We start from the raw sequence: 23,834 nt of genomic DNA, 5'->3' as shown, positions 1-23,834 counted from the left end.
GGCGCGGAGCGGCCGCTCACCGCCGCGTCCTGTTATTTAGCTCGTTATCACCGTTATTGTTATTCCCGGCAGCGACGCCCGCGCGCCAGGCTAAGCCCGCGCCGCACCGCGCCGCACCGCACCGCGCCGCAGCCCCGCGCACCCGCGCTTCACCCCCGCTGGGGAATACGCGGTGCGCGCACGCGGACTGGGGCGGGAAGGGAAAGGATTAAAAAATTAAAATAAATTAAAAAAAAAAAAAGGAAAAAAGGGGGGAGCGCAGAACTCACCTGGCTTGGGATTTTTTCTCCCTCTCCACGACCATAAAACGAGGCGGGAGCCGGGGCGCAGCCAGCCGGCGGCGGGAGCAAGCTGGCAGCCGCGGGCGGGCGGCGGGGACGGGGACGGGAAGGGGGACGGAGCCGCCCCCGCGGCGGGGGCACCGGGACGGGGCCGCCGCTACTGCTGCTGCTGCTGCTGCTGCGGCGGGCGGGGGCACCGGGCACCCCCCGCGGCGGGCGCAGCGGGGCCGGGCGCGGGGCGGTCGCCGGGCAGCCCTGGGCCGGGAGCAGAGGGGCCGCCCCGGGCAGGGGCGAGGCCCGGGCGGGTGGAGGCCGCCCCGGGGCCGGGGCTGGTGCAGGGGCCGCCCCGCCGGGCCCGGCGCTGGCGGCGGCAGCGGGAGGCGGCGCCGGTGGAGCACAATGAATCGCGGCGCGCCCCCGCTCCCTGCCCGCTCGGCAATGACATCACCCCTCTCGCCCGCCGGGGCGGGGCGCGCGGCCGCGCAGCAGGCTTCCCATTGGCTGGCGCCCGCCGGCACCGCTGCCTTATGGGAGTTGTAGTTCCCCGCCCCTCTCGCCGCCCGGCCTCGCGGGAGGCGGGGACTCCAACTCCCGCGCTGCCCCGCGCTGCGCAGCCGCAAGGAGGAAGAGGGAGGGGGGTGTGGGGAGGGGGGTGGCGGCGGCGGCGCCATGTTGATGGCGTGGGATGCTTTTAGCCCGGGAGGAGAGACGGGGGAACCGGGTTAAAACGTCGGGAAAAGGGGAAGGGTGAGAGACAAGTGTTCCTTCGGGGGCGGGAAGACACAGCGGAAGGGGGAGAGCGAGGGGAGGGCGGCTGAGGGGGTGTCGGAAGACCTGGCGCGGCGGCCGGTTGCTCCTGGCAGGGGGCGCAGCGCTGGTCCGAGGCCTTTTCCCTCGCCCCCTTGGCGGGCCGGCGGGGAGCGGCGCCGCTGAGGTGGGTCCGCGGAAGGGGCCGCTGGCCGGCGGTGCGTGGCGCGAAGGCAGGCGGCGGCGGCGCGTCGAGGCCGGGTGCTGCCGCTTCTGGGGAGGCCGGTGCGGCCCCTCAGGGCTGCGCGCCCGGGAGAGGGGCCCGGCGCGGGGGACGTGGCCGCCGGGGCCTGGGGCAGGTGAGTGGGTTTGGCCGCACACCGTGGTTTAAAGAGCAGGGCGGAAGGCTTGGCTTGGCCGTGCCGGGGGTGGCGGAGGCCCTCGGCAGGGCGCAGGCCGGGACGTGCCCGTCTCACGAAGCAGGTGAGTGTCTGTGCCCGTCGCTGTTGGGCTCTTCCAAGGGTTGAAGCTTCGGTCTCATGTCTAGTAACTGCGCTAATCTTATTCGGCTGGCAGCATGTGTGGCTTACTGTGCCCAGCAGGAGGAGCTTTGCTTCATCCTAAAGGCAAATCCCCTCACTGTAGACTATAATACTATACGCTTCAGAGACTTTAGCTAACGTTGAACAAGCTGATGGGATGGATTAAATGGTATAAGACCTTTCAGCATGGTGTGGAAGCAGCCAAGCTAACTTGCTTCCGTATTTTCTTATCCGTATCAGCTGTGTAGTGTTGGCATGGCTTAGCCTGCTGATCAGCTTTTAGATGCTGTCTTGGGTTCAGCAAGCCCTGGAGTCCAGCTTACCTTCTGGCTGGCTTGGAGGAGGGGGGCTAGATTTTGAGCCGTGGGTTGTAGTTTCTTGGAGTGAACGGTCATCCCCACCCATACTAGCCTCCCTGCTGGGGAATGGGAAATGATCCCTCTGTCAAACTGGAGGTTAGTTAAATATCTGTTAATTTTAAGGAGCCTTGAGTTCCTTTGTTAGTCCTGAAATAGCTTGTGGAGGATCTTCACTCAAAACTGGGAGAAAAGGCAGACATTCATTGAAGACTTGTATGGTTTGTGAAATGTGTGTGTGAAATAATGTGCTTTCTTGTTACAGCTGATTCCTGTGAAATAAAGTACTTTATTGCTTCAAGAAGATACTTCATTGAAAAGAGTTGAGAAGAGTTGCATAGGCTTCTTGGAGATTCTGGCTAAAGCCCTATAGTGGTGGAGTAGCCTAGGAAAAGGGGATTATAGCTTTATATATTTAAAATAATTTGTCTTTTCATGGAGGTAAGTACAGTGCATTTGCTCAAGACAGTGCTTTGCAGTAGTAGCACACAGGTGTAGTAGCCTGTTTGCCCCATGGTACAGTCACATGGTGGAGGGAGGCTGTCATGAGAAATGTTGTGTGATGCAATTGTGAATTACTTAAACCTTGTAGTCTCTTAAGATGTGTTAAAACTACAGCAATACATTCAGTTCTTCCATCTCTTTAAATCCAGTTCCCTCCAGCTTAAAAAAAAAGGGGGGGGGTGAGAGGGAAGACCAGTTCTCTGCCTTTCCCATTCATTCTCCCATAAAATGTCAGTTGTGTTGGGAGAGGAGCTGCACCTTGCATAGCTGCCCTTCCCTCTCTGCCCAAGCTTGTCCAATTTTGCCATATTCATTGCTGGAGAAAAGGAGTGGAGACAGTATAATAAATTTTTGCTCATATAACTTTCAGTAATAATTGCATGTATTTTAATAATTCTGAATTAGCAAATATAGCCTCCTTTGTTTGTTTTCTTACTCTGTGTTCCCATTGTGGAGGAATTATCTTTTGGATTAGTTTGGTTTGTTTGGGGACGGGGGGAAAGGGCCATTTTAGACTTTAAGCCTATGCTTATGTCAGTGCAGCTGCTCATCGAAAAAGGATGGTAAGTATTGTGATGGCATAATTGAGGGGAGTCCTCTAACTGGAAAAAAAAAAACATGAATGCTAAATTTTTATCCAAGACAAGTCTACTGACCTAATGACTGTTTACATTTTTAGTTAAATTGCTTTAGCAACAATTTGTTTCACATGCATTGATTTCCCTCCTCCCCACCGGTTTCACAGTGGTGCTGCTCTGGGGAGGAGGCATGGAAGCATGTTGCTTTACAAATACAATTATTTAATTTCTTTTGATGTTTCTTTGTCTGAAGATGCTGCTAATATCATAGATGAGAGTTGCTATAGCCCGTTGAAATGTGGAAATAAGGAATTGACTTAAGCAACTGCCCAAGTGAATGCCTCAGGCAAGAGACAAGTACAATAGAATTCTGCATGTTTTATAGGTCACTTTCATCAGTTTGGGGGTGTCTGCTATTTGTCAATGTATGGATTTTGCTCATAGATTACAACTTGTGACAGGTTCCATCATTAGAATCTGTGACATGTCTCAAACTTGCATATTCTCATCACACTGTTCACTTTGAAAGTGCTGATGTCAGAGTCTCTTTTGTGACCCAACAGGTCTTAATTGTAAGATCCACAACAGGCGTACGAGCAGTCTACAGCCCTATTGCAGAAATACCTGTTGTCTCAACACTTTTATATGAAAAGGCTTAAAGTGACTTGAAGGCCTGCCTTTGGCATTTCTTAAATATGTAGGTGTATACTCTGTTCTAATGCCATCTATGAAAACTTAATCCACTCCCTGTATGGTCCTGAGGCTACTATCCTGTTAGATTTGTTTGTACTTGGAATTAGGTCAGCATCCTACGCTGCAGAAACTGCAGGTTGTCTTTGCTGCTAAAGTGATTTTAGTCACGTGGGTCTTGGGTAAGCAGCCACCTAGTGTCCTGAAAATCACTGGAAGAGGTTGGATGTTCCTACAGGGGGGATGGGGAGGATGAGGATATGTAAAAGTATGTGGCTGCTCTGTTTGATTGTCTTCTCAAATTATTTAGCCAAGGTCATATGTAGGAATCTGGCTTCATATCTCAGTTTTCATTCTGACAAGTTACTCACTTTTTATGAAAACTTCAGGGGGTTAGCTGCTATGAATTCAGCCTTTACTGGATAGCCTACTAAACACATCTGCAAACTAGATGAGAAATATATAATTTTGAGATTAAACATACACGAAGAAAGGATGAACCTTAGGATTCACCTGAACTGTGTAAATACACTGTGTCATAACATGTAATTTTTAAGGTGTCTGATGGTATGGTATCAACACCCATGTCGGTGCACCATGGCAAACTGCTGTCAAAATGCTGATGTTTCCAGAGTTCCTGCATGTTAATTGTCAGTCCTTATGTAAATTCTTGCCATGTAAACTAGCTGGGGTAAAAATTTGTATGTGCTCAAACAGAAAATGGAGAATGGTCTTTAAAGGCCTAGTAATGATGACTGACTTGAGCTGTGCTAGTCTTGGCACATAACGTATTGTAAGATGCAGTTTTCTTAGTTACCCAGCCACAAAACTTTGTAAGAGCTGCCCATGCTTTCTTGACTGGGGGCAAGGGGGTGGACTGGGAAAGAAAAGCGAGAGTTGAAAAACTTGCAGACCATCTCTCTTTTAGAGTTTACGATGAGGGAAGGGGGCAAACTGTTTCACCTTCAAATTACTGCTCTGGTTTTAGAAGCTGAAGAAACTGCTCCTAAGGTTTTTGATATGTAATGGCCTCACGTAGGATGGCTTCCTGAAGAGTTACCGGGGCTGCAAGGTAAAAGAAGAGTGAATTCAGCTTGAGATAAATACTTTTATATACCATATAAATACTTCCATATGGTGTTCCTGTTTCTCAGTGTCTTAATGGTGTGGAAAAAAGGATCTGTTTTTAAATACATTATTGCCTACTTTGTTCTTAAGGAGAGAGAGTTTGGAAAAATACAGGTAAGAGCAAAAGGGTTCTGTCTTCCTTTTTAAGTGTTCTTTGGGAAATTTGTGGTGAGGCAAGTATTTAAACCAATTTCTAGAATATAGGTTTCCTGAGTAGCTGAAAACATATGTAAAGTTTCTCTGAAAATAATTGTAGTAACTGATAAAAATAAGGTGTTAACAGTTGTGTGTTCTCTCTCTCTTTCTCTTTCAGCACAGGAACAGTGCTTTAACAGCAGTCAAGAACTTTAAGTAGCATGGACATGTTCTCTAATTGAAATATGGCAGCAGCTCAGTAGCAGTTATACAACAGGAAAGGATGTGCAGGCTACTGCAAGTCCCTGGATTCATAGGAGCTGGTTTCTGAAAGAACTGCTGATTTTTATCGCAGATAAAAACTCAGGTTCTTCCAGAACTTTTAACTCCTGTTGACTTTAAGTGAGACCTAATTGTAAGACTGAATCAGGAAATTTTTATCCTGGGCATGGGGGAAGGGGATCCAAATAAGGGATTTAGAAATGCTATTCACTATGATGGGCCTGGGGAAAAACAGGCTGTCCAAGTGTAAGAGACTGCAGATGCGAAACTTGATCCTGGGGAAAGCACACTAGCACTTTTCTTCTGTTTAGCCAGTTTTGCAACCTCCGAAGTTGAGTGTGTTGTGCTGCTGTTTCTTGCTAAGTGTGGATATATCCCTTCAGGTAGGATGGCCTAAAATGACCATTGAAAACTGTAGGGTCACAGCCAAACCAGTTTCCCATTTCTGTTGAGAGTATATATGCATCTGTATGGTTCAGAACCACCTGAACAGCATCAGACCTGGTTAAATAAGAAAATACTGCCTGCTTAAAATAATAGCTTGGCCTGGTCCACCTAGCTCCTGCTGGGCTATCTGGCTTACTGTGAAGCACTGTGCTGAAGACTTCCCGAACCATGGACTGCTGGAGAGTATGGCGCACCAACACGACTCGGGGTCCGGTGCTGAGTGTAAATCCTGTGGTTGCCAGCATTCTAGCTTTAGTCTGTGCAGAGATGTACCTGAGCAGTTAATGTGGAGAAAGATTAGTGCTGGGGCTATGTTGCTTGAAATGGGCTCTGTGTGTGTGCTGTGCACTTCAGTACAAAACTTACGCTCTGGATTGCCCGAAGGTAGAGTATCATGATGAGGTTACACTAGGTGTGGACCATTTTTGTGTGTGTTTAAGTAAACCTGAGCTGGTAACTGACAGTGTTGCACTGGCGAGCCAGTGTGCATGTCTGTGCCATGGAGATGAGACAAGCCATGATCTGACAAATTTTGAAGCATGGTACCAGCTCTTAGAGTTCAAAAAAAATAATTTTTGAGAGTCACAGTAGACTCTTCAAAAGCCCACTAAAAACACATTTTTAGCAAGAAAAAAATATAGAAAGCGGTGAATGTTGTGATTAAGATAATGAGACTGCTACTGCAATCTTCCAACACTTTCTCATCCCTGTTACTAAAGGGGGGGGGGGGAGAGCAGGGGGCGAAGTGAAAGCCATAACCAAGGGTAAAAATGCGGTTACGGCTATTATTTTCCATCAAATTTTGCACCATTATTTCTGTATTTCTAAGGAAGTCCTGCAGCTACATTGATAGGCTGGTCTCTGTGACCGTACATACTGGTGTGCTCAGCTTCTCTGGCTGTTCAAATGCAGTGACACAAAATTATATGTTGCTTTCTATATGATTCAGCTTAAAATACAAGCTTTTGTAGTGTGAGTACATAAACAACGGAACACACAGCATTCCTTAGCAGAAGCCATTTAATTTAGGGTAAGTAAACACTGCACTGTGGAAAAAACGCAGAACTCCAGGGAGAGCATCATTTGATAGTGTCTTTCCTGTGCCAGAATTCCCTGGTTTTGCTCATCTTCTTTGCCCTGGAGTTGAGTGTTTTCCCAAACGTTTAGTCTGTCTGTAGTCTGTTTCTCCTGTTGGGCCTTCTCAATCCACTTATGTACCTGGTTATTTTTTGTTTGCTTTTGCCATTTCTCTACAAATAATCTCTTCCTGGAAAACTGGGAACAACAGTAAGCGTCTCAGGTCCCTGGCCAAGTTTCCGCTCACGTGGTTTCATTTGCTCCATTCTGTCAAGTAATTTATATGTAGTGTCCTAAGGATATAATTTAGTGGAGTGCTGGTAAGAAGCTAACCTTTATGCCTTGGCTTCAGTCCCCATAGGTCAGGTTTATGTAAGCCTGTTTCCTTATGATGAGTTCAGTGGCTACTCTTGAAAGCCCCTGGTTTCTTACTACACTATCCTAGGGAAAAGACAGTGTTACACTGTTCTTGCAAAGACTTTGAAAAGGGCACCGGTAGGCTTGCTCTTTTTGCCTATTGCATGTCCCAGAATCTTCTGAATCTTGCTTTTCTGTGTATACAAGACTTGGGGCTCTTAAGGTGAAAAGGGTAGGCTTTCGATGACTGACGGGTCTGGCATGCTCCAGTATAAGAGAGATTCTTAAAACCAGTATGGATGTGTTAAGCTGACCCTCTAAACTACCTTGCTCATAGCACAGCTGGTGCCCTATTCTCAGGTTTTGGTTTCATCCATACTAGAGTTGTTTTGTATCCAGTATGGCATGCATTCTCGGGAGAAACGCTACCTGAGCCCTCTGCTTTGAGCTCTGGGGGAAGGTAGTTTCACAGTGTGGAGGCTTTGGTGGCATTGCTAGTCTAAGCAGTCCTTTGCTACCTTCTGCCACTTGCACTTCTGCGCTGTGGCACGCAGCTATCTGGAGCTGCGTAGGGAGCTATCAGCGTGTTAATCAGGGTGTTGCACACCCCACCCTGTTCTGTGTGTGTGTTTTACTTTACCCCAGGGTGGAAGCGGAGGAGGTTTGTATTGGTGCGAGTTCTTAAAACCTGGATCAGGTCAGATTTAAAGCATTTTTAAGATGGCAGTAAAAACAGGTGGCCAGTGTGCAGCTGAAATTGGGCTTTGTTGCTGTGGCCTCCGTTTCCTTAAACTGCATCTAAGGATGCTGGGGAGGAGCAGCAGTGGTAAGTCCCTTGTGCACTTGCATATTAAGCATGTTTTTTCTGCTTTGTAGGTCTCTGACCCAGCAAAGTGTTTCATTGTGTGTAGCTTTCTGACCATGCAGTTGCAGCATTAGAAAACCTGATGTCTGTAAGCAGCATTGGTGACTACTAGATGTAGTTCAGACAAATCACACCAGGAGAGGAGAGCTAGAGTAAGATGTGGAGAAGCTTTTCCCAAGTTTCCATCTTTTAGGACTGTTAAGAAGAGTACCAATTTGTTATAATTAAGGAATTGTATGTTGCCCCACACACCTAGCCGAATACACATTTTATATTTAATTGAAGAGTAGATCTGCAAGAATTGGATGCTAAGATATATCATAAATGATGGATGAAAGGTATAATTTCAGCTTTCCATGTCAACATTTTTCGACTCTTCCTGATACGGTTGAAGGCAGCTTCACTACTATGAACTTTCTCACAATGCAAATATGATTTACTGCCTCTGTTTTGATAGCAGTGCATGTTTTCCTGCTGCTCCATAGTGAAATGTGCAGTGATTTCACTGTAATTGCTCTGCTTTAGAAAATGTCAGATAGAATAATAATTGTGTCCCCTAAGAATTTGATTATTGCTGTTGTTAACCTTTCTGGAAAACAAAGGAGCAGAAGTAGAGACAGATGCAATCCTCAGGTGAATTGGAGGAAGGATGTTGTGCAGCCAAGTGGGTACATCTCGCATGGGATGAAGGACAGTGCATGCTTTGCTAGTTCATATTAGTGAGGTCTGTTAATCTTCCTGTAAATCCCTGCCCACGAGAGCTCCTTTCATCACTGGAGTAAATTGTGACCAGTGTAACTACTGTCCCAATGCTACCTCCTGGAAACAAGTGGATGAAGAAGGGAAAGGGAAATTTTAGTAGCTACTCCAGCCCAGTGAAAATGAATGAGTTTGGTTACTCTTCACTGAGAACCAAAGGAATCAAGAAAGCCCTGAGAAGCTTGGTTTGTTGTCCATAGGCACCTGGGATGGAGTACCTGTTCCCTCTTGAGAACAGATTGAAAGTGACAGTTCAGTCCCAGACAAATACAGTTTACATCTGAATCATTTTATGTGAAAACTTCTAATCATGCTTGTCTTTCTAACTCTCATCCTTGAAGAGGTTGTGGGTTAACTTTGCTGGGAATACAGCAGCATGTGACGTGCTTGGCTGTGGAAACAGGTATGTGTGGGATCTCTCAAGTTTCCAGCAGCACTTTTGAGTATTATTGTTCTCCAAAATGGCTAGCATTGCTGGCATTCATTCTGAGTGAAGTTACAGCCTCCTTTACATAGGTTTTATGCTATCTGGACTACCCCAACCTTTTGCTTTAGTCTGTTCTCCATTATCCAAAGGTAAATTTAGGCACAAATCATGACACGAGAGCCTTGCTTTGGAATATGCCTGCTTCCTGTAAGTCATTTATACTCTCTGGTATGGGTGGATCTGCCTATTACGGTGCAGTCGGTTTGGTGGATTTTCATTCCTCCCCAAGCAACCATGCAGCTGAATTTTCTGCATACTGTGCTTATGCTTTATGTGCACAGCCTGTAGGTATTCTGCACCTCTCTGAGGCACGACGGGATGGCTACCCCAGTCTTCCCTGAATTACTGCTTGGCAGTCGGGCAGTGACACAGCTGTCAATGCACAGCATTATTTTGCTCATGTCCATCACCCATGAATGGAGTTTGGTTTTGTCACCATTTTGTTTCTTGATAATGCATAAGTATTAAGGTAGGCTTTGTGCCAACACACAGGTTTTCCAAACTTTTTAAACCTCTTTCTCTCCTTCTCTGTGATAGCTTGGCTCCCTATCTCCTTTACGCAGTACATTTGTTCAGCTGTGTGGAGCTGGTGGTACTGGTAGCTGCAGGGTTCCACCTATTGCATCCCATCATTATAGGGAATTAAAAAAGAAAGCTTGTAGGAAGGAGGCCTCCTTTCCCTCTCATCTTTTGGGATGTCCTGCCCAGCTTCAGAGCTGGAGCAGATGGTTCTGATCACCCTAGTGAGCGGGCAGTCTCAGCTCCTGCCCTCCATCCTCCCCCGCACCAGGTGGTGGGACAGCAGCACCTAGGGCCGCGCACTGTGTCACACTGGCTCTGCTCCCTACAGTGGGGAAGGTGTGGGGATGGTGGTCTCATGAGCTGCCATCCTCTCCCCTTGGGCAGGCATGGGCACTTCTGTCCCCATGCCTTCTGTGTCTCCCTTCCAGAAGCTCATGCCCTTCCAATTTGGGAACAACTGCTCTAATAAATATGGGCCTTTAGCACAAGCAGTTAGCCTTTAGAGACAGGGGGCACTGATGTGTCTTGGCATACCATCAGATGAAGCTTCTTCATAGCTGACTGGAGAAAGCCACTGTGCTGTAAGTAGTTCATCACATAGGAGATGTGTCCAAGAAGTCTTGTGCGTGACCTCTGCTAAATTTGACCAAGCGCCTTATCTCTTCATCTTCTCTTTAGAGGCAGTGTGATCAAATGTTCTTCCTTAGCCCTACATTGGTAATCATGCAAGTGTTAGGAAGTCCTCTGTTAAATAAGGAAACTATGATGAGCTCATAACACAAAGGTGGCTCTGCACTTTTTTGAAGAGTTCTGCAGGTCAAGTATTGAAGGAAGAAACAGGTTTGACCATCTTTAGTTTCAGCTAAATAACCCATAGAGAAGCCCTATATATTCTATGCAAGTTATAACCAATTTAATTTCTCCATTTTCTGCATACAAGCTATGTTCATTTTTATGCAGAGGCATATAAATGATATTTCTTAGTAGGCATTTCTCTTTCATGTTTTATATTACAGCTGCATGTATCCACATGAGATAAGTGAGGAATATTTGAATAACAAATACTAAAATTAGGTCACAAATCACAAGAGTTATTGAGCTCAGACTTCAGAGGATCTGGATCCCATTCTGTCACATTTAGTGGGCAAGTTGTTTACACCCCTCAGGACCGTGTTTTGCTCTGGATGACATGTGTGAATGTCTGGCTGCTGTGTTGTTAACATCAACAGGTTCATTCTGCTTTGGCATCTTTTAACTCTGTGAACAAAGATCTTTCTTCTGGTTCTCATTAAATCTCTGGGGGAAAAAATAGATCTAATAACACTTAAGAGGTAGATGAAAAGTGCTTTCCATGCGCCAAGTTTTGTATTTTTAATCTTTTCATTTAAAAATGTAAAGTAGCACCTTCCATTTCTTAAACTAATGATACCTGGGATAAGGACAGGAGCTTATTTCTCTGAGCTTAAATAGACCTCTTCAGCCATTTGTTTCAAATACTTCATTTAAAGGAAGACAAATACAAAGCAGAGCAATTGCTCTAGTGTCCAGAGGTGTAATGCATCCACTCCAAATACTTTCTCTTCTGTAGTGCCCAGTCATTTGGAATCATTCCCTTGCTGTTTTCCAGGAGACAATGATTCTTACCTGATGTTCACTTGGCTGCTTTCCTCTGCGTAGACTATGAGAATTGTAATTGGCTATATATTTTACAGCTAGTTTCACACTTGGTCATCAGTGGCAGTTTATTGAGATTTAGATATTCCTTTTTCCAAGCTTTGCTGGGGCAGCCTTTGATGAATAGGCACTGGGCAGGGGGGGAAAGCATTTCTTTGATTCATAATGTGTGTAATTATTTCAGCTTTAACTTTTGGATGGGTGATTTCTCTATTGTCTTCAAATGTGACACTAAAATCCATGGTATGATCAAAATTCTGGCTTAGGTACTCTTGCTTCATAGCCCTAAGATGGCAGAAACTTAAAATTTTCAACTACCTGATAAGACAAAAATACCATTTTGCAAATGTCACGTGAAGATGCAGGACCCCAGCATTGCTAGGAACCAACCAGTCACCAGCACTGAAATGCAGTGGTGAAAAACTCACTTTGCAGCAAGCCAAGCAAACCTAGCTCTTCTTATGATACGTTATGCCTAAAGTGTTCTGCCTAAAAATTATCATCCCTTGGAAAACTAGTTGACAACACTTTAAAGAGGAAATTCAGAGAATTAGCAGTACATCTATAGGATGTCACCATTTTAACGTACTAGTAAGTGTAGCAGACTACCACTCCCACTTTAATAAGGGTTATCTTGGAAGGAGTTTCCTTACAGATAAAATGTGACTTCAACCTTCCTGTAATATTACAGTTTTAACTACTAAGATATTCATTTTCATACATACTCTGTGGCATCACTGAAAATGTTTCATTTGCTTTTCTACATCCAAGATATAAAGAGGCTTTGTGTTATTTCTTTTTAAAAAACAATCAAATTCATAAGAGGGAGCCTTCTCCCCCCTCCCCCCCCCAAGACAGGAACATGAGATTTTGTTTTTTTTAATAAAATAAATGTATGCACTTGCTTAGAGAGTCAATGATCAGGCAGGGATTGTGGCTTACTAGCCAATCTGTTTTGTTTACAGAGCAACAGAGAGAACACGGATCACGTTACTGGTCATAAATCCACCTCTCGATATCTTCTCCCCCATGACGGAATCTCCTAGAGGTGTGGCCCCAAGGTTAAACCTGACGGTGCCGGGGAGGGCTGGATGGAGCTGCAACGTGGGTGAGGGAATGGCAGGGTCACCCCGTGGGGTGCAGGACCCGAAGCACATGCGATGCCCCGTAATGCTGACGGGCAGCGAGACGGCGTGAGCACCTCCACTGCCCATGCTCGCCACCGCTCGCTTCACACCTCTGGCTGAATTCTTCTGTGTATCCAAATACCACACGGTGCTGCCAAATGCATGTAGGAAGTATTGGGCTATGGCAGCTTTGAAATTAGAGATGCTGCTCGTCTATTGTACTTGTGGGCCTCTACCAGCAGAGGGTGGCTGCAGGAGTGTTTTAACACTGCTTTAATATTTTTCACTTTATAGTCTGAGTGAGTGTAACAGCCCTAGTGCTTCCTTTTTTTTCCTAATCCTCCAGTTACTTTTATTTAGGAATTATAAATATATGAATTATATATATATAAGTTTTTATCTGAGCTTTCTTTTGCATTTTGCTTTGCATGTCTGTGATTCTTCCAGCTGAGAAGAGCCAAACATTATACATACAGGAGCCTGCTCCTAAACATTATTTGTGCATGTATAATTACTCTCATGTGGAGTCCCACTATTTTCAACAGTTAATGACTAGACAGTTAATTATGTGAGTAGCTATTATGCAGGAATGGGCTCAATTCTCATGCTTGTGTTACAGTGAGACTAATTTGTCTCTTGAGATGCTTGTTCCTTTCTATTGACTATGGAGGGAGCAGAGGCCAGACTAGCTCAAAATTATACTTCTAACCTATGCACCTACCTTAAATAAATTTTGCCCGTTGTGTCTATAAGCTAATGTTACTAATATTGGGTAATACCCTGCCTAATTTTTAAAGGCCCAGGGGTACTTATCAGATTTTATGTGATCTGATTTCATATCCAGTGGCATAAAGTATGATAGTTACTCATGTAATTACTAGGGAGTCATTAACTTTTCTGAAATCAGTGGAACTCCATATGGGAATAACTGCACATGTATAAGTAGTTCAGGCTGTTGTTGACTGAAGATCTGTTAGGAAGCAATACATAGTAAAAACTAGTAGTAAGTGATGATGGAAAATTTATCATGTTCATGAATCATTTAGTGATTCATATTCTGTGTTAATGTTCTGCTGAGGACTTTCCACTCGCTTGTCACCTACACAATATTTAGGTGTTTTCAAAGGGTTTGAACAAAGATTCAAAAATACCTATCCCTGATTTCAGTCGATTTAACAGTCAGCTGGAGTGAAAGGGGCTCAAAGTTCAAGTCAGGCTGTAGTCAGCTGTAGAGGGCAGATTTGGTGAGTCAGAAAATCTCTAAAGTCACTTCACTTACTTAAAAGGCATGACCTTTATTTTCAAAACTGAATTCCTATCCAAAGTGCTTTAAATTTAAAAAGCTGGATACCAGCAGTTCTCACTTTAGAACCGTCTCAGAAGTATAGCACAGATGAGACCTTAGCATCTCCTGGAGTAGATAACATTCCTATCAGTTTGCAGAAAAAGAGCAAACTAGTGACCAGCTCAAGCAAAAGAGTGAAGATTTACAAGACATTTTCCACAATGGCTATAAAGAGCGGATAATCTCTGTCTCTCTCTTCCACACAGCACAGGGAATACCAAACACACAAGAGTAGGGTTTGCATCCGCCTCTTCTGCAGGGATCAAGCCTTTTGAACCAGCTTCCAAAACTATGTTCACAGTACAAGAAGGGTGTTTGATGTATTAGAACACAGAGAAACACCACAAGAATGATTAAAGGATTAGAGAAACGGGGTCAGGAGGATAAGACAAGGTTATAGCAGGCACAGGGGTGTATCTGTGACACCAGCGTATGCTGTGGCTCGTCCACAACGGTTTTCCAGTCCGCGCAAACTGTACAGAAGGATCTGCAGGAGTTTAAGTGTGCTCAGCACTTGAGCTCTGTTCAGGGTTAATAACACAGAAAGTCTCGTCTGTGATTCCTGGCTGTAATGACTTGTTAGTATACATATCGTCTTTCAGGTTATGGAAATGACCTATGATTTACAAAATAGCCTCTTCCTGTTTGCAGTGCTCCAGTGAAAAATTGAGTCATCTTTAACCCATTAGCCTTCCCTGTACAGGCTCTTTCTTGTTTGCTCTCTGTCCCTTAAAATTTGGATTGATGAAAGTGGACAACTTTTTTTTTTTTTTTTTCCCCCTGGAACTAGTCTGAATGTTACCACTTGTGGATGAATCACTGCCTTTTCCTGGGGAAAAGTTTTATGAGTTACACCACTGATGATTTGAATTGTAGTAAAAAATGAGCTGTGTATAGTTTGGGCTAAATTAATAAGGTTTTTTTGATTATTTGATTTTTTTTTTGGATTAACTACTTGCATTTACTGCAAGCTCTAATCTTTGATTTCCTAAAGTAAACTTGAATTATGTCAGTGTTTTATCCTTTACCCCTTTCATGGAGGAGACAAATTCTGGTTTGCTTTTGTTTTTTTCATATGATGACAGTCCAACCTATGCAGCTAGATTAATCGCGAGAAGGTCATGTTCTAGCCTCAGCTTGATAAGAATGTTCTCTGCTCCCTTAAATAGGGCCAAACTATAAGGAGACTGTGTCCTGAAACTGTATTGCAGATCTATAGATACTAAGACCAAATTCATTCAAATCTATGAAATTACATCCATCGTTGACCACCTCTTAGAATCTAGTTCAATTCCTAACCTGGTTTTGGTTCCACCTACTAAACTGAAGCGAGTTTTATTATTGTGTAGCAACAAAACTCTGCCATCCAAAAGTCTACTTGCCTATGAAAACCTGCTTCACAGATCACAGGCCCTGTAAAGACCTTTTTTCTGCCCTCTGTGCAAACTCTTCTGGATTTTATAGGATTTGCAGTGATTTGTTTGTATGCCCTGACTTTATGCCCAAAGTGTGTCAGGGCTGCAAACATGCCTGTCCTCAGCTTTTCCAGCAAGTTGTAGGCAGCTTCCCAATTAGCAGACTGACTCGAAGTGGTTTCTTGCTCAGAAAAAAGATTGTTTTGTGTTGTGTGAGAAGGCACCTAACTCTCCTCCTGTAGTGTACTGAGGCCAAGGTGCCCAAGAGGAAGTTCTGGATTCAGCTGGAAGATAGACATTGTAATGGTCCACCGGATCGTGTTTCACTGCCTTTTGGACTGAGCTCCCAATCCTCCTGAAATCTCAGCAGTAAGGCATCTGACCCTTTAAGGGCTGAGATGGAGAAGGTTTCTGAAAACAGGACATAAATTCTTTAACTGAGTTGGAAATTTTATCCTTTGTATACAAACCATAGCGTGGGTTAAAATAAAGCAGGTTGGACGTTCTCATTTCTTATTCAGAATGGCTCCGTTTATTTTAATTTCAACTCTGAAAATATAGTGTCTGGCTACGAGCTGCATTTACAGTGGTTATGCAGCCTGATGGGTGTGCTGACAAATAGCTGGAGAGCACGGAACTACCTTACTCCTTTGTGCCAGTGGGATGTTCTGTTCATCTCTTGGACAGTGTCATAATTCACTTAGTGGTCTTAGCCCCTATGTCTGGGCTGTTCGAAGCTGATAATGTATGACCTCATGAATAATCTATATGTTAGTTGTATACTCATTGTGCCTTCCTGGAGGCAAGTCTTTTCTGGACGTTATCTTACAGAGAAAGAGAAAAGAAAACAGAACAAGAAAAGTGCCATCGGTGGGGAAAAAGAGCCAACAATTTTCCAAATTTGAACTACATTGCCTTTGCATACTGACAATTTACAATCACTTTGTCAAGTTGTGGAAGTTTTCAAAATCTTTGACAAGGAAAATATGGATGTGACATGCTGTTTTTTCTTATGGAACATTTTAATGGCTATGCTTCACTTTCCCCACGGGCTCTTACTTTCTTAGAGCAGGAATTTGTCACCACTTACTTGATTTGGAGGAACTTGCTGCCAAAGTCAACAAGGAAGGAATTGACAGGATGGACTTTAGCAACAGGGAAATTGTGACATGACCGCAGAGAATGTGTGCAGGGAGGAGGGGCTACTTCTGTTTCAAAAAGCAATTTCTTATTGGCAAAACAAGTTCCACTCTTTCCTGCAGATGTCTTGCCTCTGTCTTGCAGCAACACTAAGATGTTTCTTCTTGTCAGAAGCCAAAGAAAAGAGATTTACTGTAGTAATAATATCTATGCACATGTTATTTTAACTCCAATCGTTCTGTTTAGCTGAACCAAGGCAAGGTTTTAAAACCAGCCAGGACTCTAATAACTAGAAGTCTTTGCAGTTATCATAGGGGTTGTTTTTCTGCTGAGTTCACACACACGCTGCAGATTCTAAGACAAAGGAAGGAAGTTCACACTGGTACAAAAGCACACTAAAATATCACTCATTACCCTGCTGCTGACTGGTCATGGGTGATTGGGGCCAGGCATGTCAGTTTTCCAAGAGAAGAGAAGTCACTGGTGCAAAACCTGAGTGTACGGAAAATAACATTTTTTAGACTCAAAAATCCATCTTAAAGCAATGGAGGTGCTAAGCAGCACATAGGGCAGTCTTATCTTTTGGAAATGTAGCTTAACACAAGTGCCCAGGAATCCAGGATCTGACTTAAAGCAGTGGTGAAGCTGGCAGGCAAGTTCGCTTCTTCTCTCCTTGCTCTTCTCTGGAACGCTATGACCAAAATTAATAATTCACCATGTCTTCCCAAGCCTGAATATTCACTCATGCACAAAGAGAAAGACTTGGAAGACTTTTGAAAGCACCCTGATAACTGGGACAAAAAACTTTAATTGTTTAGCTATGAGCGGAATGTGCTCTAATAAAATGCAAAACAGCCTTAAAAAAAAAAAAACACGGTGGTTTTGGGTCAAAAGCTAACAAGATGAGCTATGAGCTCTTATTACTTCCTATGTTTCTTCACAGTAAAGATCTGTCATGGCTTAAAAATGCTGAGAATGCAACAGCGATTGACAAATAAAGAATGGATATTAAGGAGATGCTGTGCTGAATAAATTTTAATTGTTTTTACAAAACACAGCTGACGCTGATGTAGGTCTTGCATTTGCAGTCTCAACCAGAAAAAGGAGGTAAGTTTTCTCTACCAAGACCCTTACGCACCTTGCTTTTCACACCTGTGTGAGCACACCCAAATGGGCCCTATCCAGAATGGCTTAGGGAGAGAGAGCCTGAGAAATTAAACAGCTCTTTGAGTTTCTTGTTTTCAGCTTTGTTTCAGTGAAAGCATGTCTCTTATTTTTAGCGTGCGTGAGCGTATGTGTGTGTGTGTGAGACCATGTCTCCCCTGTTGTTATTACTGGGTTTGTGCACTACCGGTTCACCAAGTGCAGAGGTTTGGTTCCAGTTAGGTGGGGGCACATGACTGCGTTTCTGTTGAATTACTCAGAATCTGTGGTATGGACCTTACAGTCCGATGGATGTACCAGAGCTGGTAGAGGATAGGTGATACCTGATGTGACATAAAGTGACAATGGCACAGAGAGACAGTAGCTGTAATTGCATTAAGCACGCCAGTACAAAATTAAACCAGCAAAACTTCTGAAGAAATTTTAACTGGCAGCACGAGTTAAAGCTCGATGTGCATAGTGGGTTATGGCATATCTAGTCTGATACTAAGGACTCCAATGTGGGATTTATTGTGTCATCAAGCCACAGTCAGAGAGAAGGAGGGTGAACTGTATCTTTTATAGTTGCTAAAAATGGAAAGCACTCTGTTGCTGGTATGCTCTTCTCAGTGAAAAAGCCAGTGCTATTTGAAAACTGCCGTTGGAGATGATTCAGCCGTCATTTGCATGTTAAATCTCTGAGAAGATTCTGTGCATAAAGTAAGGGAAAAAGAACAATAGCAAATTGATAACATGCATTAACAGTGAGATTTAAGGGAGATGCACAAACATTTGTATAACTGTATTTCATCGAGCTAAGCCAGGGTACAGTTATTGTTTGCTTGGATCATTTAAGTGGCCTAAGACCTAAATATACACTTAATATCATACGGCCACTTCTGCTTGTTCCCCAGTGGCATGTTAACTATGTCAATAAACTCCACTAGCTAATACTAGCTGGGTTTTTCTGGTTAAAATAAAACTAGGTCTTCATTAAATTTTAGGATAAAAGAAAAAAATTCTGCCTTTCATTAGGTTATCTGATTTTCTGCTGTATTAATTTGATGACTGGATAATTTGAATCAATAATTTATTGACCTGCCTGAAATAGCAGCCTGAACAGTATAGAATGTAGTGTATTGCTTGTTTCTCAATTAGTTTGGCGAAATTTTAAGTGAAATGGGTAAGCAACATACTTTGTGAGGTTTACGTTTGGGCACTCACCGTTTTTATGCAATCCATCCATGGGATACAAGATCTGTTTACTTCCTCAGATTGCAGCCTGGCTCCCAAGTCTGAAGGCGTACATAAGCTCTGGTGTGAAATCGCAAGCCTCGTCTTGCGCCTCTCTCCGAATGACTCCCTACGTCCCTTACACTCACAGATTGTACCACCACCGACAGCATGGGCAAGGGTAACAGTTGTCGCGCGGTATTGAGAACGGAGCTGTTTGTCAATTATAAATACGCATATGTGCTATGGATTTGCTTGCCTGCCTTTATTCACCTGCATAAATCAGCAGAAGACGTAGAAATGCCAAATGTACCTATAAGGAACACCTTCCTGGATACAAAGCCAGTTTGAAACAAGGCAAAGTAGGTGACTATGTAGAGCAGCTGACTTCTGCAGGGCAAAACAGCCACAGCCATTCAACCTACTTTTTCAGCCTGGAGGGGTGGGACCTGTTTTGTTCATTTTTGCTCATTTTATATATTGTGTTCCTTTAAAAGGCTGTGGTTTGGCAGCAGGGAGGAAGACTGCCTCGCTGTCTTGTCTTGGATGCTGCAGCCACAGGCGGACCTGTGGAGGGGGGACAAGCCCTTCTGTGGAGCAAATAAGCACGATGGGTTGGTTGAACCATCTGAAGTGTAGGATGGGACAGAGAGAGGCCTCATCGAGGGGCCTGCTTTAAGAGCAGAAATGAGGTTTTCTGAGAAAAGCAGGGAGCAGTGACACAGCAGGCCCAGAAGGTAACAGAAAGAGAAAGCTGGGCTGTGCAGAGTTGGTTGTAACCCAGGAAGGTGGTGAAGAGTTGCTCTGGTGAGAGCAGGTCTGAAAGAAAGGACCTGGCCTAAAAGGGTAGAGAAAGAGGGAAGAGCCATTTGCAAACTTCCTGTTCCACCTCACTTCAAACGTTTTCTATTAAAAAAAATTGTGCTCATTTATGTTCTAATAAAACCTACTTTCTCGAGTTAAGTGCTTTGTGTTTTGGCGCATTCATTGTAAAGAAAAACTGGAGGTACCTCAAAGCTCTGCTGACTTCTACCACAGTGCTAGTACATATGCTATTACCTCCAAAATGACTTTGCCTGCCTTTAGCTGTTTTACAGGGATTATAGCATGAATCCCTTAGTTACTTTCTGATAGCCGCGTTCCACTCCTTGTGCTTTGTGTATTGATTTGCACATTTATAAAGCAAGAGCAAATTGCAAAACACAGTGATTTGAATTTAAACACATTGCTGAACTTTGGCCCGTAAGCATCAGGTTGCAATCACGATCATTCACATTTCCACGTGCTGGGTACAGAGGTAAAGAGCAATATAAGGGCAAGGCAAAGGAGCAACAGACTCATAAAGCACTTCAGCAGAGCTAAGTGGTATTACCAGGCTATATTCACCAGTCTGATTTTTGCCCTTTCAAAGGCTTTTGTCTTTGCAAAGTGTGTAGCGTGCGGCCCTTTATTACTGATGCAGAGCTTGAATAAAGCATTTATTTGCTCCCGTACGCTTATTAATGTGGTAGTGTGTAATCTGTGCAGTGTTCCACATAGCATGACTTGAGACAAATAACTACACGGGTACTTCCTTATTCCTGTGACAGAAGCAGTTAGGGGAAAAAAGGGTAAAAGGAGAAGCAAGAATTTCTGCTAACAAGAAGAAAAAACAGTCACAAATGATCTAAAAAGATTTTATTTGAGCAGGAAATAATGTTCCTGTTTACTGTTAAATTCCACTGCAGTCCAGCAACACAGCAGCAGCTTTTAACATACCAGCATTCTAGAGATGTTTTCAGTAGCAATGTATGTGTGTGTGTATATATACACATATATATACATATATACACACACACACATACGTGTATGTATATATATATATAAATATATATGGAATATCTAGGGTGCATTTTATTTTAGGGATGGATTCTGGCACCTTTGACAGCACTAAAGTGGTTAATTTGACACAGAAATGCATTCCATTCACCATTTGTCTATAAATTAAAACTAATGCCAAAGTACCCAAACACCGTATTGTCTCATATAAATTGAACTCGAAACAAGAACTGATCATGGCCAGGCTTGTAACTTATCCAGATTCCTGTCTCACTTGGAACATGTCCAAACTATGGTTCTCATAGTATATCCAGATTTACCAGATGCTCCCAATGTAAAGAGAACAGCTTGTTAATTCATTATGGATTGTTTGCCCATGATAATTACTTTACAAGTTGAGTAACATTTACTGAAAATACTTTTTGGACCAACACAGTGCATTGCTGCAAACAGGCGGGGATATTAGACAGCTATGTTCCTTCCCTTCTTTAGCATGTAGATAAACTGGAGTTTTTCTCCCTGCTAGCAACTCGCTCAAGTGGATTGTAAAAACACTTGGGAATTAGCCCGGGAGTTGTATGATAGTCTTGCAGAAGAACATTGTGAGTACTTCTTTAACCACCTCTGCTTAGGTCAGCAAGTAAATCGGGGTTTTTTTGGTATCTGTGGAATCCTGGAAAAGGTTACACTTCAGTTCGGCATTACTGGGGCGGCAAGAGCTTTAGGCACCACCAAAGCCTGAAGTAGTCCCTGCGGTGTTATCACCCAGCCTTGCAGCCCCCGGCAGTCCCCCATCCCCCTTGCCCCCCCCGCCACCTTGCACCCCCCCCCCAAAACAAAAATACTTTGCAGCACAAGCAAGATGGCTCTGCTCCTCATAAACTGAGACGACTACTCCATTATAACCAAAATAAGAAGCTTTTTCCAAGAATCCCTTGGCACGCAAATGCAGCTGCGATGCTTTGGAGCTCCTCTGAAGCTGGATGCGGATGGGGCACTCCAGCTTGGAAGTCCTCAAGAGCAGCATAAAAGGTGTGTAATCGTGTCCTTCTGCTTATTCTGGCCCTGTGTAAGACAAAGCTATGTGTCATAAGCTTAACATTAAAAGGACTAAACAGGTCACTTGGTTCCTCTTTAATTCTTTTAATCCTCTTACAAGATACAAAATAGGCTTAAGTCAAAAACTGTTCTTTAATTTAAAGGGTTGGTAGTTTATCAGTTTCGTGGTGACAAAAGTTCTCCCCCAGGAATATCAGTTTCACAGAAGCACTGATATTATTCCACCTGGCAGGTTTATGCCTCCTTACTCAATATCCGTAAAGATTCCTGGGAGTCAATTGCAATCATAGCAGCGGGAATAGTCAGACTGCAGTTAAACCTTCCAGCTCACACAGGGTGACAGGAAAATCCTGTTTGAAGAATAGGGGAAGAGTCTATCCTGGAGAACAAGAGATAATGTGCCGATAATGCGGCAGTCCCTCCGCCCTCTGCATGGTTACTCTGGTTTAAGTAGGGATTACAGAATCTGACCCACTCTGATTCTTTACATTCTTTTATACCCTTTTATATAGGAGGGCTGTCCAGAGTGAGATAAGGAGAAGCGGGTTTCTTGGAAGCTCTTGCGTCGCTGAGCTAGCAAGAATTTTGTTTAATGACCAAATATAGGTCTCTGCAAAAATACGTTTTATGGCCCAGGCATGAGTTTTCTTGTCTAGATTGAAAACCAGGGAGGGAAGAGCTCCAGGCCTGTTGTTAGGCAGATGGGTAGCGGTGCAAGCCGTCCAGCACGGGAGTGGGAGGAGGGAGGGCTTGGTTTGGCCCCTACTCAAGGCCCCATGAGTGTAATGCTGGCACATAGCTGCGTTAACTAAGCAAGAGTTAAAATGCCATCCTTAGAACAGATTTCCTCTTCTCCAGAGAGATGTTGGAAACTTTCTGCAAAACATTACGCCCACAAAGATTTTTCACCACGCTACGGAGCTATGGTTGGTCTAGTAGTGCAAACAGGACCCCAAAATTGACACTTCTAGGCATATGGGCAAGCGAGAAGGGATTTCTAGCCAAGAATCACAATGTTTCTTCCCAGAAAAATACCCCGAGGAGCAACATCAAATTCACTTTATGGAGCTTCCTTCTAATCTAACCAAAGAGCCAGAAAAAAAGAAGAACATCCATCTTATCTACAGATTTCAGGGAAAACTACTTTGCTTCTCGTCGGCAAACCATGCATTTTCTGGTGAACAGTGTTGCTTTGTTTCATTAAAAAAAAAAGGAATATTAGCTTTTAATTACCCCCCCCAAATAGATAGTCTCAAAAAAAAAAAAAAAAACTTGGAAATCTTTGCAGATATTTCAGTTTCTTTATCTTTTTTTCTGCAGTAGGTGACAAAGATAGTAGTAGTGGACAACATGTATTTATCTGAGAGAAATCTTATCAAACCAAAAGGAATCCTTTTATGAATGTGTGAGAAGATACCTGGAGAGGGGAAAAGCAGTAGAGATGTCCACTTCAGCAGGGCTTTTGTCTCACATAATGTTCTCATAAGCAAAGTAGTTGAAATTTCTGTTGTTACATTAACAACAAAACTGCAAAATTGTTGTATAACTGTAGTCGGGCAATATTTATCGATGGTTCATTGGCAGAACAGAATGATGTACCTGCAGGGGTCTGTCTTGGGTCCGCTTCTATAAACAAGTAAGGGAACAGCTTTTCCTGTTCAGAGCTTTGTGTTCACACAAGGTTTTTTTTTCCAATGGGCTTTAAAGTGCTTGTGCAAAGATTAGATGTTTCCTTGCTAGTCAGATCCTTACTCACAGCGAGCATGGCGTTGCGCTGGCTGTAAAGTCATTGTGTAAATCTCTTCCAGCATTTCTAGCAGGTTAATGTAAGGAGACATGTAACTTCAATGCCATCAATGAGATGTGGGATCAGGTGGAGTGATCTTTGGAACTAAGAAATTAAATGCCAGTCATCTTCACTTCCTTCAGCTCGGAACAGATAATAAAAACTTATTTGTAAGCATTTGGAAAATAACAAGAAGAGGGCTAGCAGCTAACATGGATTTACTGGTAGAAATTACAATCAAATTTCCTTCTGTGATAGGCTAACAAGACTCATAAATAAGCAAAAAGCAGTAGATATTAGATAACTCCACTTCAGTAAAATTTTGCCTCATGTAGTA

General features: G+C 43.7%; 1 protein-coding gene and 2 long non-coding RNA genes across 4 annotated transcripts in view; 2 read left to right on the top strand and 1 right to left on the bottom strand.

Annotated features, from left to right (window-relative positions):
• The window catches only part of RAB30 (RAB30, member RAS oncogene family), a 44,710-nt gene extending 44,215 nt beyond the window's left edge, over positions 1-495 (bottom strand). For both annotated transcript variants that reach the window (XM_067317290.1, XM_067317351.1), the window contains exon 1: positions 270-495. The gene's annotated coding sequence lies outside the window, so the exon portion shown is untranslated. The remainder of the gene's footprint in view (positions 1-269) is intronic.
• Positions 496-991: 496 nt separating this feature from the next.
• Positions 992-5,347, top strand: LOC136996212 (uncharacterized). The gene is made up of 2 exons (XR_010887535.1): positions 992-1,028; positions 2,192-5,347. It is a non-coding gene; the product is annotated as an uncharacterized lncRNA (long non-coding RNA).
• A 1,104-nt stretch (positions 5,348-6,451) lies between these two features.
• On the top strand, positions 6,452-19,793 carry LOC136996271 (uncharacterized). The gene is made up of 2 exons (XR_010887541.1): positions 6,452-17,565; positions 18,876-19,793. It is a non-coding gene; the product is annotated as an uncharacterized lncRNA (long non-coding RNA).
• Positions 19,794-23,834: the final 4,041 nt, after the last annotated feature.

Source organism: Apteryx mantelli, chromosome 1 (assembly GCF_036417845.1).
Source record: "Apteryx mantelli isolate bAptMan1 chromosome 1, bAptMan1.hap1, whole genome shotgun sequence".
NCBI lineage: Eukaryota > Metazoa > Chordata > Aves > Apterygiformes > Apterygidae > Apteryx > Apteryx mantelli.
The sequence above is the reverse complement of the archived record's forward strand: the minus strand, read 5'-3'. Positions and strand labels throughout refer to the sequence as shown.